Source organism: Suncus etruscus, chromosome 9, assembly GCF_024139225.1.
Source record: "Suncus etruscus isolate mSunEtr1 chromosome 9, mSunEtr1.pri.cur, whole genome shotgun sequence".
Lineage (NCBI taxonomy): Eukaryota > Metazoa > Chordata > Mammalia > Eulipotyphla > Soricidae > Suncus > Suncus etruscus.
This window is the reverse complement of record NC_064856.1, coordinates 28,044,728-28,058,321: the sequence shown is the minus strand read 5'-3', so window position 1 is coordinate 28,058,321 and position 13,594 is coordinate 28,044,728. Positions and strand designations below refer to the sequence as shown.

General features: G+C 43.0%; 1 protein-coding gene and 1 non-coding gene across 2 annotated transcripts in view; one reads left to right on the top strand and one right to left on the bottom strand.

Moving 5' to 3' along the window:
* EYA2 (EYA transcriptional coactivator and phosphatase 2) overlaps positions 1-13,594 on the bottom strand; it is a 139,748-nt gene that overhangs the window by 101,779 nt on the left and 24,375 nt on the right. The gene's annotated exons all lie outside the window — the stretch shown is intronic.
* On the top strand, positions 7,171-7,300 carry LOC126019392 (small nucleolar RNA SNORA51). The gene has a single exon (XR_007499114.1). It is a non-coding gene; the product is annotated as a small nucleolar RNA SNORA51 (small nucleolar RNA).

The window sequence follows — 13,594 nt, the reverse complement described above, 5'->3', positions numbered from 1 at the left end:
GTCTAAGACTCATCAAGGAGAAGGGGGGCAATAACTCTGCTGGCCCTGGAGCTGTCCAGCTGGCTTGGAAGCTGGCCCAATTCAGAGATGCCGCGCCTACCACACCAATCTCTGGTCTCTGACTGGGGCAGCCATAAATGAAATAGGCCAGAAGTGGGACCCAAAGAGGTCTTTTCCCTTAGCTCCTCTAGCTACCACTTGCTTGCAAGTTATTCCATCCATAGCCCTACAGTCAGTTATTCAAGGAACCAATTTATTATGAACAAATAAGTAATACATGGTTTTTACATAACTTATAAAAAAAAGGGGGTCGGAGAGATAGCATGGAGGTAAGGTGTTTGCCTTGCAAGCAGAAGGTCGGTGATTTGAATCCCGGCATCCTATATGGTCCCTTGAGCCTGCCAGGAGCGATTTCTGAGTATAGAGCCAGGAGTAACCCCTGAGTGCTTCCGGGTGTGACCCAAAAACCAAAAAAAAAAAAAAAAAAAAAAAAAAGAAAGAAAGAAAACAGCAAGTGGGTACAAAGAGATACCTCCAAGGACTGGAGGGCAGTTTTGCATGTGGGAGCCCAGGATTCAACCCAGCACCATATGGTCCTCTGAGCAACAACAGGGGCCACTCTTGAATTCAGAGTCAGGAATAGACTTTAAACATCAGTAGAGATGGGCCCGGAGATATAGCACAGCGGCGTTTGCCTTGCAAGCAGCCAATTCAGGACCAAAGGTGGTTGGTTTGAATCCCGGTGTCCCATATGGTCCCCCGTGCCTGCCAGGAGCTATTTCTGAGCAGACAGCCAGGAGTAACTCCTGAGCACCGCCAGGTGTGGCCCAAAAACCAAAAACAAACAAACAAACAAAAAACATCAGTAGAGATGACCCTTCCAAATCCCAAATCCCCATTAAAAAAGTATTTAAATCAGTTGCCAATACTGAGAATGACAGGTATTTTTTTTTTAAATAAAACTATAATATAGCTGGGAGAATGACCTTGGAAAATGGGGAGAACTGGCCTTTTGGGGACCCTATTCTAGGATTGGGAGCATGGATGGAGTTACCTGACTCCCATTGTCCAATTTAGATGGGGCTGTGGTCCCCAGTACTTCTCTGTCTGCAACCTTGTAACTAACCCCCTTCGCCTTTTGATATAGAAGATCTGAGACCCACAGTAGGTTTCTACCACACAATCATTTTAAAAATAATGTTTGTGATTCGGGATATAGCTGTTTCCATTCAGTTTGCCATTTGTCTTTTATTGGTTTTTTATTTTTAATTTCATTCCTCATGTTCTTTTGCCAGGCCCCACCACACAGGCTCATCTGTATGCAAACTTGTTGACCTTCTTGTTTTTGGTTTCTGGATGTCTGAGTCACAGTTAGAAAAATTGTTTCCAAGGTTTTACACATATTTGCTCATTCTTGTTCTAGTTCTTTCCTGTTTTTTTCCTTTTGAAGTTTGAACTTCATGGACTTTCTTTTCCTGGCATATTGCTTTTTCTTCCCCACTCCCCCAGTTGGATAGAACCGGTGAATAGATATCCACCGGTTCTATCCAACCAGTAGTTCCACTATCATTCATTGAATAACCATCTTTCTCACTGACTTTAAATATCAACTGCTCCAAGCACTAAGGTCCTGGGAAGGTTCTGGTGTGCTACTAACCACCTGTTCTCCTCAACTGGCTCATCAGCTTATTTGTGTTCCAGAATATTCTGTTGTGAATGCAGTTCTGTGCTGTGTTCTGGGAATGCCAACTACCCAATCTCTCTCCTTTGGCACATTCCTCAGGATCTAGTCTCCTGGGCACTCAAACTCATTAGATCCCCTTGAATAGGACTCCTACATGGAGAAACTGCTTTTAACGCATCTAAAAGGCAGACATTCTAATAATTTGAAGATCTGAAAGTTGATAAAACAGGCAATACCAGGCACTACCAGACATTGCTGGTGAATGTTTGGATGGGTAGATGACCCAGGAGGATTCAGTTGGAGGAACCCATTGTATTTAAGTATGGATTTGATACCCGAGCCCAATTTCTGCTTCTGGAAATTGGCCTTCAGAGGTGCATGCCAAGAAACAGAGAGATATACAGAGAAGGTTGTTTGGAACCCTTGGGTGGTAACTGCAAAAGATGGAAACAGGCAAATGACACTCACTGGTGAGATCATTCACTGCACATCATTCAAAGGAATAATAGGCATTTGTGAAAAGAATGAGGAAACATGTTCTATAGACTCACTTAGAAAAGTCTTTAAGCTTAGCTTAGAAGAAAGCTGAGTGTTCGAAAGATTGAACAGGATGAACAGCAATGGACTTGGATAACAAGAATAGGAACAAGTGTTTCTGACTTGATGTGGTTAACACTTTTCCAAAAGGCTACACGCTATGGAAAATCAGGCAAGCAATGCAAGTTGGTGGTAGCCAGAGTGCTAACAACAATCCTAATGCAAGCGATAGTACAGTGAACAAAATACAGTAAATAATTGACAGAGATGTGCAAATTTCAAGAACTATCCTTGAAAAAAGAGGACAAAGGTATCTTGATGGAAGGGGGAATAAGGTAAGGAGGATGAATATGCTGAATTTTGAAAATAAGAATCTTATGTTATGTTTTGCATATACAGAATGTTCATTTTGTATTCTGCCCTTTCCCACACCCATACAAAGCTCTTTTTTACTCCTTAACTCTCTAACCCCCTCTCAAACATCACTAACCTACATTACTCTTTTTAACTTCAGTAGTGTACAATCCTAATCACAGTCCAAAGCTGTGCATTGTGTGTGACAACCCCAAACTGTTTCAAGATACATAAAATGGACACGTATTTCTTTAGAATATTTTGTGTTTTTTTTCGGACAGCTATAATTCTTACTAAATTTTGTCTTATACAGTGATGATTCTAACCACTTTTTATCTTCTCTTTTTGAGCTGTTTAACAAGGAATTTTGGTGGAAGAGTCCCCCAGTTTAATGCTTATGATTGAACCATGTCATGGGAATCATTGGAATTGTTCTTATGGCCCCCATATGCGCCAATAACACCACGTGGCATTGCTTCTTATTTGCATAGGCACATTAAAATGGGAAAATACTATACATACAAATAAGATCCTATCTAATAGAGATTGGAACACACAAATCTTGTAGTGCAGAGGGACCTTACACCCTGAACATTGACATAACGACCTGGCACAGACCTCAGAAGAAAGGGCATAATCCATTCTCCCCTGAATCAGGGAAGCCATCCACGAAACATCCAGGCTGGTCTATAACATCACCTGGAAGCAATCCTCTACCACGGAAGACCTACACTGCTCAGACTTTGACCTGCTCAAAAGAGACTTCCCTTAACACTGAGAAGACTTAACAACAACAACGACCTGCTTACAGGACAGGGCTCCCTGCGTTGCCCTTTGATTGTGAGGTGAAAGGAGAGGATGCTCCACATCCTGACTTCAAAGTAAGATATGCAGATTCCAGGATCTTTAATACAGAAACATGATACCAACAACAGAGACTGTGTGAAAAATAAAAGTGTGTTGGCACTACAGACAATGTATTGGATTGGACGATCTAGCTTGCCTGGAGCCTAGACTTGGTCTTGTGCCAGGAAACTTCAGGGGTCGGGTCTCTTTGTACTTAGGCCAAGGTTATTTCTTTCCATGTCCCTCATATTTTGGTGGGCCTATGCAAACAACAATTGCCACTCTAACACCATTTTTACTGTGCTCCTTTGACTCTAATCCTTAAAAAGAACCCACTTAAAATTTGAGGTTAACTTAAGCTAATATGCATGTATATGGAAATGTAAGAAAATACTATGCCTGTAATGTTTAAGGAGTTACGTAAGTTTTATGGCTTTAGATTGCTTTGTGTACTGTTAAGAAATATTATAATGTGTTACAATCTGGGGACTTGAGGGACAAAGTAATTGTACATGGATTCTGTCTTATTTATCTTAAAGTTCTTTGGCTGAAATTTCAAAGTTAAGATATCAGCAAGGGGACTTCTGAGAATTATGTTATGGATGATTGTCCTTCCACTGTAACTTTACCTTGTCCTCTTTCTTTACACCCTTGTTCTCATAATTAAAAAAATAAAATAAAATAAAATAAAAATGGAGTCTGGAAAAAAAAAAAGAGTCAATTTGAGGTCAGTAACAGAACATGGGATTCCAAGGGTAGATCTGTGTTCCGATAAGGCTTGTTGCTTTTACCCATGTTAAATGTTTTTTATTTGGCTGTGTTACCACATGGGTAGTAGAGAACATGCTATGTAGATGTACTTCTCCTTCTGAGATATAGATACTATATCTGTACCCCCACCATGAAATAAGTCCATTTTTTTTTGTTTTGTTTTTGGGCCACACCCGGCAGTGCTCAGGGGTTACTCCTGGCTGTCTGCTCAGAAATAGCTCCTGGCAGGCACGGGGGACCACATGGGACACCGGGATTCAAACCAACCACCTTTGGTCCTGGATCGGCTGCTTGCAAGGCAAACACCACTGTGCTATCTCTCTGGGCCCGAAATAAGTCTGTTTTTTAAATAAAGAAACTTTACTCCAAGATGGCCCATCCATTAGGGAAGGGAGCTGTATGATGAACAGATGTGAGAATTTCTGAGGAGTGTGGCACACATAAGTGGTGCCCAGAGCTTTCTGCAAGTTGAGCAAATGGAACTATAAGTCTGAGCAGACCAGCATGATTAGAATTCGCAGAGCAGGGCCCGGAGAGATAGCACAGTGGCATTTGCCTTGCAAGCAGCCATCCAGGACCAAAGGTGGTTGGTTTGAATCCCGGTGTCCCATATGGTCCCCTGTGCCTGCCAGGAGCTATTTCTGAGCAGACAGTCAGGAGTAACGCTTGAACACTGCTGGGTGTGGCCCCCCCTCCAAAAAAAAAAGAAAGAATTTGCAGAGCAGAGCCCTGTGAAGAAAGTCACATAAAGAGCATGCTACCATTTCCCTGTGGATACCTATCTGAGTCTTGTTTGCTGAGTTCTGCTCAGTACAAGCCTTCATCTAGAAATTCTTGTTCTTACCACCTAGTGGGGAACTTTTTGTTTGTTTTGGGCCACACCCAGTACACTCAGGGGTTACTCCTGGCTATGCGCTCAGAACTCACTCCTGGCTTGGGAGACCATATGGAACACTGGGGATCAAACCGTGGCCCATCCTAGGTTAGCGCATGCAAAGCAAATGCCCTACCACTTGCTCCACCACTCCCTTAGTGGGAAACTTAATTCATAGGAAATTAGATTAAATACTAAGAAATTTTTGGTACTAGGGCTGGTCCCAGATCAAATACAGATTGATTGTACCTAAAGAAAATGAAAAGATCTGAAATCATTAAACAGTTCTCCTGTGACTTAACTACAATCCAGAATAAAGCTCAAGATATCCAGCTGCTGCCACTGCTTCTGCTTATTCATCCTATGCTGCCCTTTACTCCCATTTCCCCTCACTGTTGACTGTCACTTGCTACTGAATTTGGCTTTGGAGAGACCCTCAGCTCAGGACACTACCTGTTCCCTGACTTCTGTGAACCATTTCACAAGACTCCACAAGACACGGTGCAGGTTAAAACTGTGCTTTGGATTTTATCCCCCTCTCAGACTATCTCAAAAGACTTAAAGGGGATAGCTATCATTTCTTTGTATATTTCTTTTTTTTGGGGGGGGGCACACCCGTTTGATGCTCAGGGGTTACTCTTGGCTAAGCGCTCAGAAATTGCCCCTGGCTTGGGGGGACCAAATGGAACGCCAGGGGATCGAACTGTGGTCTTTCCTTGGCTAGTGCTTGCAAGGCAGACACCTTACCTCTAGCGCCACCTCACCAGCCCCGTTTCTTTGTATATTTCTGTTGATGCATTTCCTAAGCAGTTATAATTATTTTCTTTTTGTTTTCTGGGTCACACCTGGTGGCACTAAGGGGTTACTCCTGGTTCTGCACTCAGAAATTGCTCCTGGCAGACACAGGGAACAATGTGGGATGCCAGGATTCGAACCATCATCTGTCTTGAGTCAGCTGCGCGCAAGGCAAACACCCTACTGCTGTGCTCTCTATCTCAGTTACAATTTATTATGTATATTTTCATATGTAAAGGTAGTTTTCCCATACCATTTTTGGATCTGTTTAGTAGGAAATTGTACTAGATAAATCTCTCTTGGAATCTGAGTTTAGGTTAGAAACAGGTTATAGAGATTGTTTAACTTGTTAGTTTTACCCCCATATGCACCAATAGTATCATGTAGCATTGTTCCTTTTTGCATAGACACATTAAAATGGGAAAAGTCTTTTGTGTAGAAAGAAGTTATTATCTAATAGGAATAGGAACGCATAAATTTTATAGTGCAGGGGTACCTTTTATCCTGAACATTTGTCTTAGTGACTCAACTTAAGCCTCAGTTGATCGGATATTGACCACTCAACTCTGAACCTTGGATCCCATCCTTGAACTGGCATGCACCAGCACCAGCACCAGGAATCAAACTTTCTCTGGGAGAGGCCCTAATATTGCTCTGGCACTGACTTGCTCCAGGATAGGTTCATATAACATCCTGACAACCAGGAAACAGCAACAACTTGCTTTCAGGGCATGTTTCCTGCATTAACACCTAATGGTGAGATGAAATCAGAAGACACTCCATAATATCCCGGCTTCGACAAAGGATCTGTGCAAAAACCAAGATCTCTAAGTACAGAAGCCTGACTGCAACAACTGCGATTGAATAGAACTTTTCTTCAGACCATGAAGAAAGACCTTGGGGTTGGACAATTAGTATGTTTGGAGCCTGTAGTTGGTCTTATGATAGGATGCTTCAAGGGTAGAGACACCCTGTTTTTTTTTTAAGTGTCTGGTACCTAAACAAAATTTATGCACGTGCAAAGAAGAGATTTGACATATTAAATATTGAGAAATGTCAGTGAGAACCTGGAAATGACATAGAGGATAGAATCAGTAGATTAGGCCATAGACTGTTGAGATAGTCATTACCACTCAGCTCTGTCATTTCAAAGCACAGAAAGAATGATTGGATGAGGAAAGCAGATACATGGAAGACATACAAAAGAGATTGGAGAACAATTTCTGGAGAGAAAACCTGTAGGAGAGGAATAAATTCGCAGGGTATAAGTAACAACTGACTAGACAGTACAGAAGAAAAGAAAATATAAGGCCTCCCAATGCTTACCACAGGCTGTGTTCTTTACACTGACTGTATAGAAGAGGAGGTACAGTAAATGCTCCCCATATACCTCAAACCAGGCCCTTTGCCTGGTCTGTATTGTGAATGGGAGGATAAAAAAAAAGAAAAGATCAGTAGGCATGAAAGCACATGGATAAGAGGACCAACAGAGAAAATACTGGAAAAGTTAATAGTAGAGAAATCTCTGACCAATGGTCAGCTCTGAGGAGCTTGATGACAGCAAAACACTGAGATCATGAAGAAATTTACACATGGCACATAAAAATTCAGTTATTTAAAACCAGAGACAAGTTGATTTCTAAAAGTGAATGAACCAGTGCAATAGCAGAGTGAAATCAACATTATTTCCTGAATCACGTGTGAGTTCATTTGAGCACAGAAATGTGCAATATGATGTTTGCTCAAATTTGTGAAAAGAAATTGGGTTCACAAGAGGCCCATGTAAATGGTTAACTACTGCTGGAGAGGGTATTAATTGTGTGGTGGTGACTGTGGCTTACTCCTAACTCTAAGGTCAGGAATCACTCCTCTCAGTGTGTAGGTTGCCATCTATGGTGAGTCAGTCATATACAAGGAAAATGCCTTATAACCCTTGTGTTATCTCTGCAGCCTGAATCAAAGAACATTAACAGAGGAAAGACCCAATATTATACCATTCAGGACTTAGTAGGAAAATTCTTTGGGGAGAAGGGTCCTTCTCAAATCTCTCTGGAAACTGACTCTTAACATTTGTTCTTAGAGTCATATAGTGTTTCTGCCTATTCTGAGAAGGTTCTGAGAAGTCCAACAGCAAAGATGTCCATTAACTTTGGGCTATGCACACTCTTCACCAAACATGCCGGATACCAGAGACCAATACCTTTTTAGGCTCTCTGCTCCTTCACTGAGAATTACTGCACACAGAGTTGAGGCACACAATATCACAGAAAGTACTGGGACCTATCCTGTCTGCTTAGATCCAGAAATGGTTTATGATTTTGATTTCTATATCTAAATCCAGCCTAAACCAGTCTTAAGAGATCACTGACTTACAAATCCTTGTGTTAATCTCTGGATTGTTCTAGACATTTTTTGTTTTTGCTTTGTTGTCACTGTTGTTCTTGTTTTTGGGCCGCACCCAGCGATACTCAAGGGTTACTCTTGGCTCTGCATTCAGAAATCATTCCTGGCTCAGAGGACCATATGGAATTCCGAGGATCAAACCCAAGTCAGTCCTGGGTCAGCCACATGCAAGGCAAAAGCCCCTACCACTATGCTACCACTCCAGCCCCTTGTTCTAGACATTTTTGAGCCCACATTTCTAACATAGCTCCTGAGGGTTCTGTTGGGTGCTGAGCTCCAGTGTCCACATTCCCTGTCCTCTGGCAAATCAAGAAGGAGTTTATTTCCCTGGGGAAAGGCTGCTATTGATACTCTGAAATATAAATTTCACACAAACAAGAGTTGCTAATAATGTGGATAGTTCATCGGTCTCAACTCAGTATTCTCTGCTCCAACCTTTCTAACTCTAACCATAACCAAGAATTCAGGAAATGGAACTGAATTTGGATAAAAGAGACCACAGAAGGCCAAAGAGGTAGTTCAGTGAGTTTGGTGTTTGCCTTGCATGCTGCTGACCTGGATTTAATCTCCAGCACCACATATGATTCTCTGGAGGCACTGCTGGGGTGATCCCTAAGCAGAGACAGTAGTAAGCCCTGAATACCATTGAGTGTGGCCCTAAACGAAACCCAAAAAAACAGACCATGAAATCTGAAATGAGGATAACACATCTGTAACACTTGCAGTGACACAAATAGTGAACATTTTCAGAGCACCAGACTTGTGCCTGGGGCCATTCTCTACTATTGAAGTCTCCGTAGTCACTCAATTATGTAACACCCCTGGATAGGTCACTACTCTTTTTCCACTGGGGAAGCAGCTCTAGGTCCCAAGCACACACACTGCAGAACAGGGGGCATAACTAGCAGAATTTCAGATTGACTGCTCATCACTTCCATGATACAAAAGAACAACAAAAAGAGCCAAAAACACCCTTAGACTATCTGAACCTCCTCTGGTGCTCATGAACCATTCCAGTCACTGCCCCAACAGCCCCAGGAGGTTCTCATTTGCTAAGAAAAGGCAAGGAAACTGAGACACAAAGAAGTCAGGCATCTAGACCACACTGTGCTGTGGCATCCAGCACAGGGCCTGGCCTATGAAGACCTTTTCTGCTGCAGTAAGTTCTTATAACATACCCTCAGTATTATTTCTCTTCTCTTCTGAATCTCTGTGGTTGTTCCTGGGAACTGCAGTGTTTTAGCAGGAGGAGCAGAAATGAAACAACAACAACAAAATTAAACCCAGAAGAAATACATTTCAGCTCTTAAACCCCCCTGGATGAACTTAAAAGGAAAAAAATAAACAAGCATGCAAAGTCTAAATGCATTCTATGAACTTCTCTCTTTTACACTGATTGTACATGCGGTGGCGGATGGTATTATCCAAACAGATACAGATTTTAAACCAGAAAGGCCTTCAGGGTCAACGTTCTGTTGGTTTCGAGAAGTTTCCAAGATTAGGGAGGAGATGAGGGAGAGTCACCCAGGCTTATCTAACACTTGCTCCGTGACCTAATCCCAGCTGTCTGTCTGTTGTGCCTTAATTTACTAATCTATAAAAGAACACGGCAGCCCTTATTTTTTACTTTAAATTTTAATAAAGGAAGAAGAATCATCCCAGATTCTAAACACAGACCACTGTTACCTGAAGCCAGGGCTTTCTGGTCTGAATATCCCCATCTATCCTCTTCATCTCCTCCTGCAAAGCTTCGCTCAACTACCATCTTCCCTTCTGAAATGTGTGCATAGAGTTTATTTCTCCTCTGGAACAGCTTGAAAAACAAAGTTAATAAGAAGCACATGGGCATGGTGTACTCGTGTGTGTGTGTGTGTGTGTGTGTGTGTATGTGTGTGTGTGTGCATGTGTGTGTGCGTGTGTGTGTGCTTGGAAAAACGGTGCTTGGAGGAATCTGTCAGGTTTGCAAAATGCCTGGGCCGTCTCAAGCACAGTTTATGGCCATTAGCACGGGGCTGAAGGCGCTTGATGGGGACGAAATCCAGCTGCTGGCCTTACCTCTCTGGCATTGGGTTTGGGCGGGTGATAAGAAAATAACCCACTTAATCCCAGGGTGGCTGGGAGGAGAGCAGATGGGTTTTCATGTGTGAGGGGGCTGATTGAGAAGGGGCAGTGGAGCTCTGGGGCAGAGCTCACCCACAGGAAACAGTCTTTGAGAGGACAGTGGGAAGGTGGTAGGCGGGTGGTGGAAGGGTGCAGTGCCTTCTGGAAGGCAGGGCCTGGCCATTACCATATGGCCCTGAACAACTAGCTTAATACCAAGCTCCTCTGAAGGCAGTGAGGTGAGACAGTTTCTACCATGGAGGGAGGCTCTGAAAAATGAAGGTAACATGGTTGAGAGCCTGGCTTCCTGGAGGTTTCTAGGAAAATATCCCCAGAGAAGCTGCACAAGTATGAAGGGTCTCATGCCTATTCCTGCCCCCCCCCCCCACTTGCTGTTTCTTTTATCTGAGTCCTCTGCCTTTTGCAGGAAAGCAGGCAGACATGTAGGATCCCTCCTGGGGTTTTGTGAGAATAGGAGAGGATCAAATATGATTTTCCATGTCTTAATTGTGTGGGGGAGGTTTAGGCCATACCTGATGGTGCTCAGAGTTTACTCCTGGTTCTGTGCTCAGGAATCACTTCTGGTGTACTTAGGACACTATATGGGATGTCTGGGATCAAATACAAATCTGTCGCATGCAAAGCAAGTGCCTGGCTCACTGTACGTCTGGGTGGGCACTGGCTTCCCTCTCTCTTTTATTTGATCCTTGTACTCCTGAGCCCCACAAATGTGTCTTTCTCTGCCTTGGTTCATGCTGCTCCTTCCCTCTGGGCCTCTCTTTACCCCAGAGGTCACTCCTGGGTGACACCGCTGCCCTCCTCCCTGCTCTCACACTGGCCTGTGGTTTCTTTCCCAAGTGTCCCAGATCCCCAGAGCAGATCTTTGTTTGTTTAGGGATCAGCCATGAGGGACTAAGTGCTGACTGGGCTGTGCAGGAGCTGGCAGTGCCGAGCACAAAATGAATAGGTGACTCAAGTCCCCTGTCATAGGCTGCATGTCCTGTCAGAAGTCCAAGGGGGAAGTGACCTTTTTCTGAGAGATTCAGGCAGACCTGGTTTGACAAAGACACAAAGCAGGTTTGAATTCACATTCTTCACTAGTTTTCATGATGGCAACTGGTGCTTTCATTCATTTCTACTTGGAGATGAGCTCAACAAAGTTTGCCCATCAGTGACATGCAGAGTCAGGACAGGAGCATGTCAAGGTGTGGAATGGGGACTTGGGAGTCATAGAATAGAGGTTGGGCTATCCTGGATCCCCAAGATCCTCAATATAGTCTGTTTCCTGTTATATATGTAGAAGAATCCAAACTACTGGCCCTGATCTTGGGCAGATTAGACATTTCCTTTGTGCCTTAGTGTCTCCTTCTGAACCAAGTGAATGATGCCAGCACTAACTGTTGGTGGGGAATCTTGCACTGTCTTTCCACAAAAATTACTCTAGGGGCACCAGTGTTCATCACTCTCTTTCCCACAGTCCCCTAAGTTTATAGTGCTCTTTCCCCAAAGGATCTTCTTACTACTTATTTTTGTTGTTTCAGGACAAAAACAGTCACTCATCTGCTCTAAGTCGTCACTTCTAGTTCACAAGTGTCTTTTCAGTTTGGTTATTTTTTCCAACTCCCATGAAGTAAAACAACAGGACAAGGATAAGGAGCCCTAATAACTGACCTGCCCTGTGCCCTATTCATCATCCAGCTGATGGAGTGCTCGGTAATGGGACTGTGGGCAGAGGAAGAAGGGGAAGAGAGGAGAACCAGCTAGACAGCTTTTTGTGGGTTTGATGGGGGACACTGAGGATATAGTCAAAGAGATAATACAGCATCTTAGGAACTTGCTTTGCTGGTGACTGACTGGAGTTTGGTCCTCAGCACTTAATATGGTCCTCTTAGCCTCACTAATAGTGAGAACCAAGAGTAAGCCCTGGGTACTGCCAGGTGTGACTCCTAAACAAAAATAAATAATACATTGGAGATTCTTCCGATTTTTCTAAGGTTAATCTAGGAAATTGGAGAAGCTAAAACTTCTACCCACCCAACTGTTTATACACGGCCAATGTCTCCACCACCAACTTGGATTTGAGTCCACAACGGGCTTGCTTAATCCCTCACATTGAAACCAAAGCCACTCCAACCCATAATCTCAAGACTCTAAGTGATTTGGTTGCCTGTCCACCAAACTCTCTCCACCAGCCCTTGACTCAACGTCAACCTCTCTGGCTTCTGTAATGGGCCTCAATTTTTCCTTCAAAATGATGAACAGGATAGAACAGATGCCTACACATTGGGAGGATGTTTTAGTAAACCAACTATCTCTAAAATCCACCAAAACAATACAATTTAGGGCCAGTTTTATAATACACCAGGTAGGTCATTTTTCCTGTATGTAGCCAACCCAGACTCAAACCCCAGCATTTGACAGAGTATCCTGGGCATTGCCAACAGTGATTCCTGAGTCAGAAGGAAGCCCTGAATATAGCTAGTATGGCCTCCAAACTAAATAAAATCCAATAAAAACACAACTTAATAACAACCCCATACACACATAATTTTATTTTTTTAAGTTAGAATTTTAAGTTACTTTTCTAAAGAGGACAATAAAACAGTCAATATGCCCAGGAGAAGATACTCAGCATCACTGATCATCAGGGAAATGCAGATGAAACTACAAGAGCTGTCACTTCACCCCTGTTGGGAAGATGAAGGGTAAAAAGTTCTGGGAAGAAGAGGTGAAAGGAAGCTTAGAAATTTCTGGAAGGAATGTGTATCAGTGCAACCAGAGTTTAAAGCCATACAGAATGCTCCAAAGCACCGAGTCCCACCATAAAGACCCAGAATCAAACCCCAAAACTCCATTTCTAGGACAGGATGACAGAAATGGAAACAGGAATTTGATATGTTCTATGCTCCCTCAGTGGTGGCAGTGTTATTCACGACAGCAAGAGTGGGGAAGCTGTGTGTAGGATTATGGAGTTACTCAGCAGGAAGAAGTGTGGATATCTTGCCATCTGGGATCACATGATTGGACTTTAATTGAGCCCATGAAACTAAGTGAGACAAAGACACAACTGGCCCCCCATGGAATAAAAACAATCCAAGATACCAAAACAAACAAACATAAAACAAAAACCAACAAGAAACAGTGACAAGGACAAGGCTGAGGGAGGGAGAAGATGTGTTTAAAGTCACAAACTTGGAACGAGTAGTCAGAGGTCTAATGTAAGGCATAAA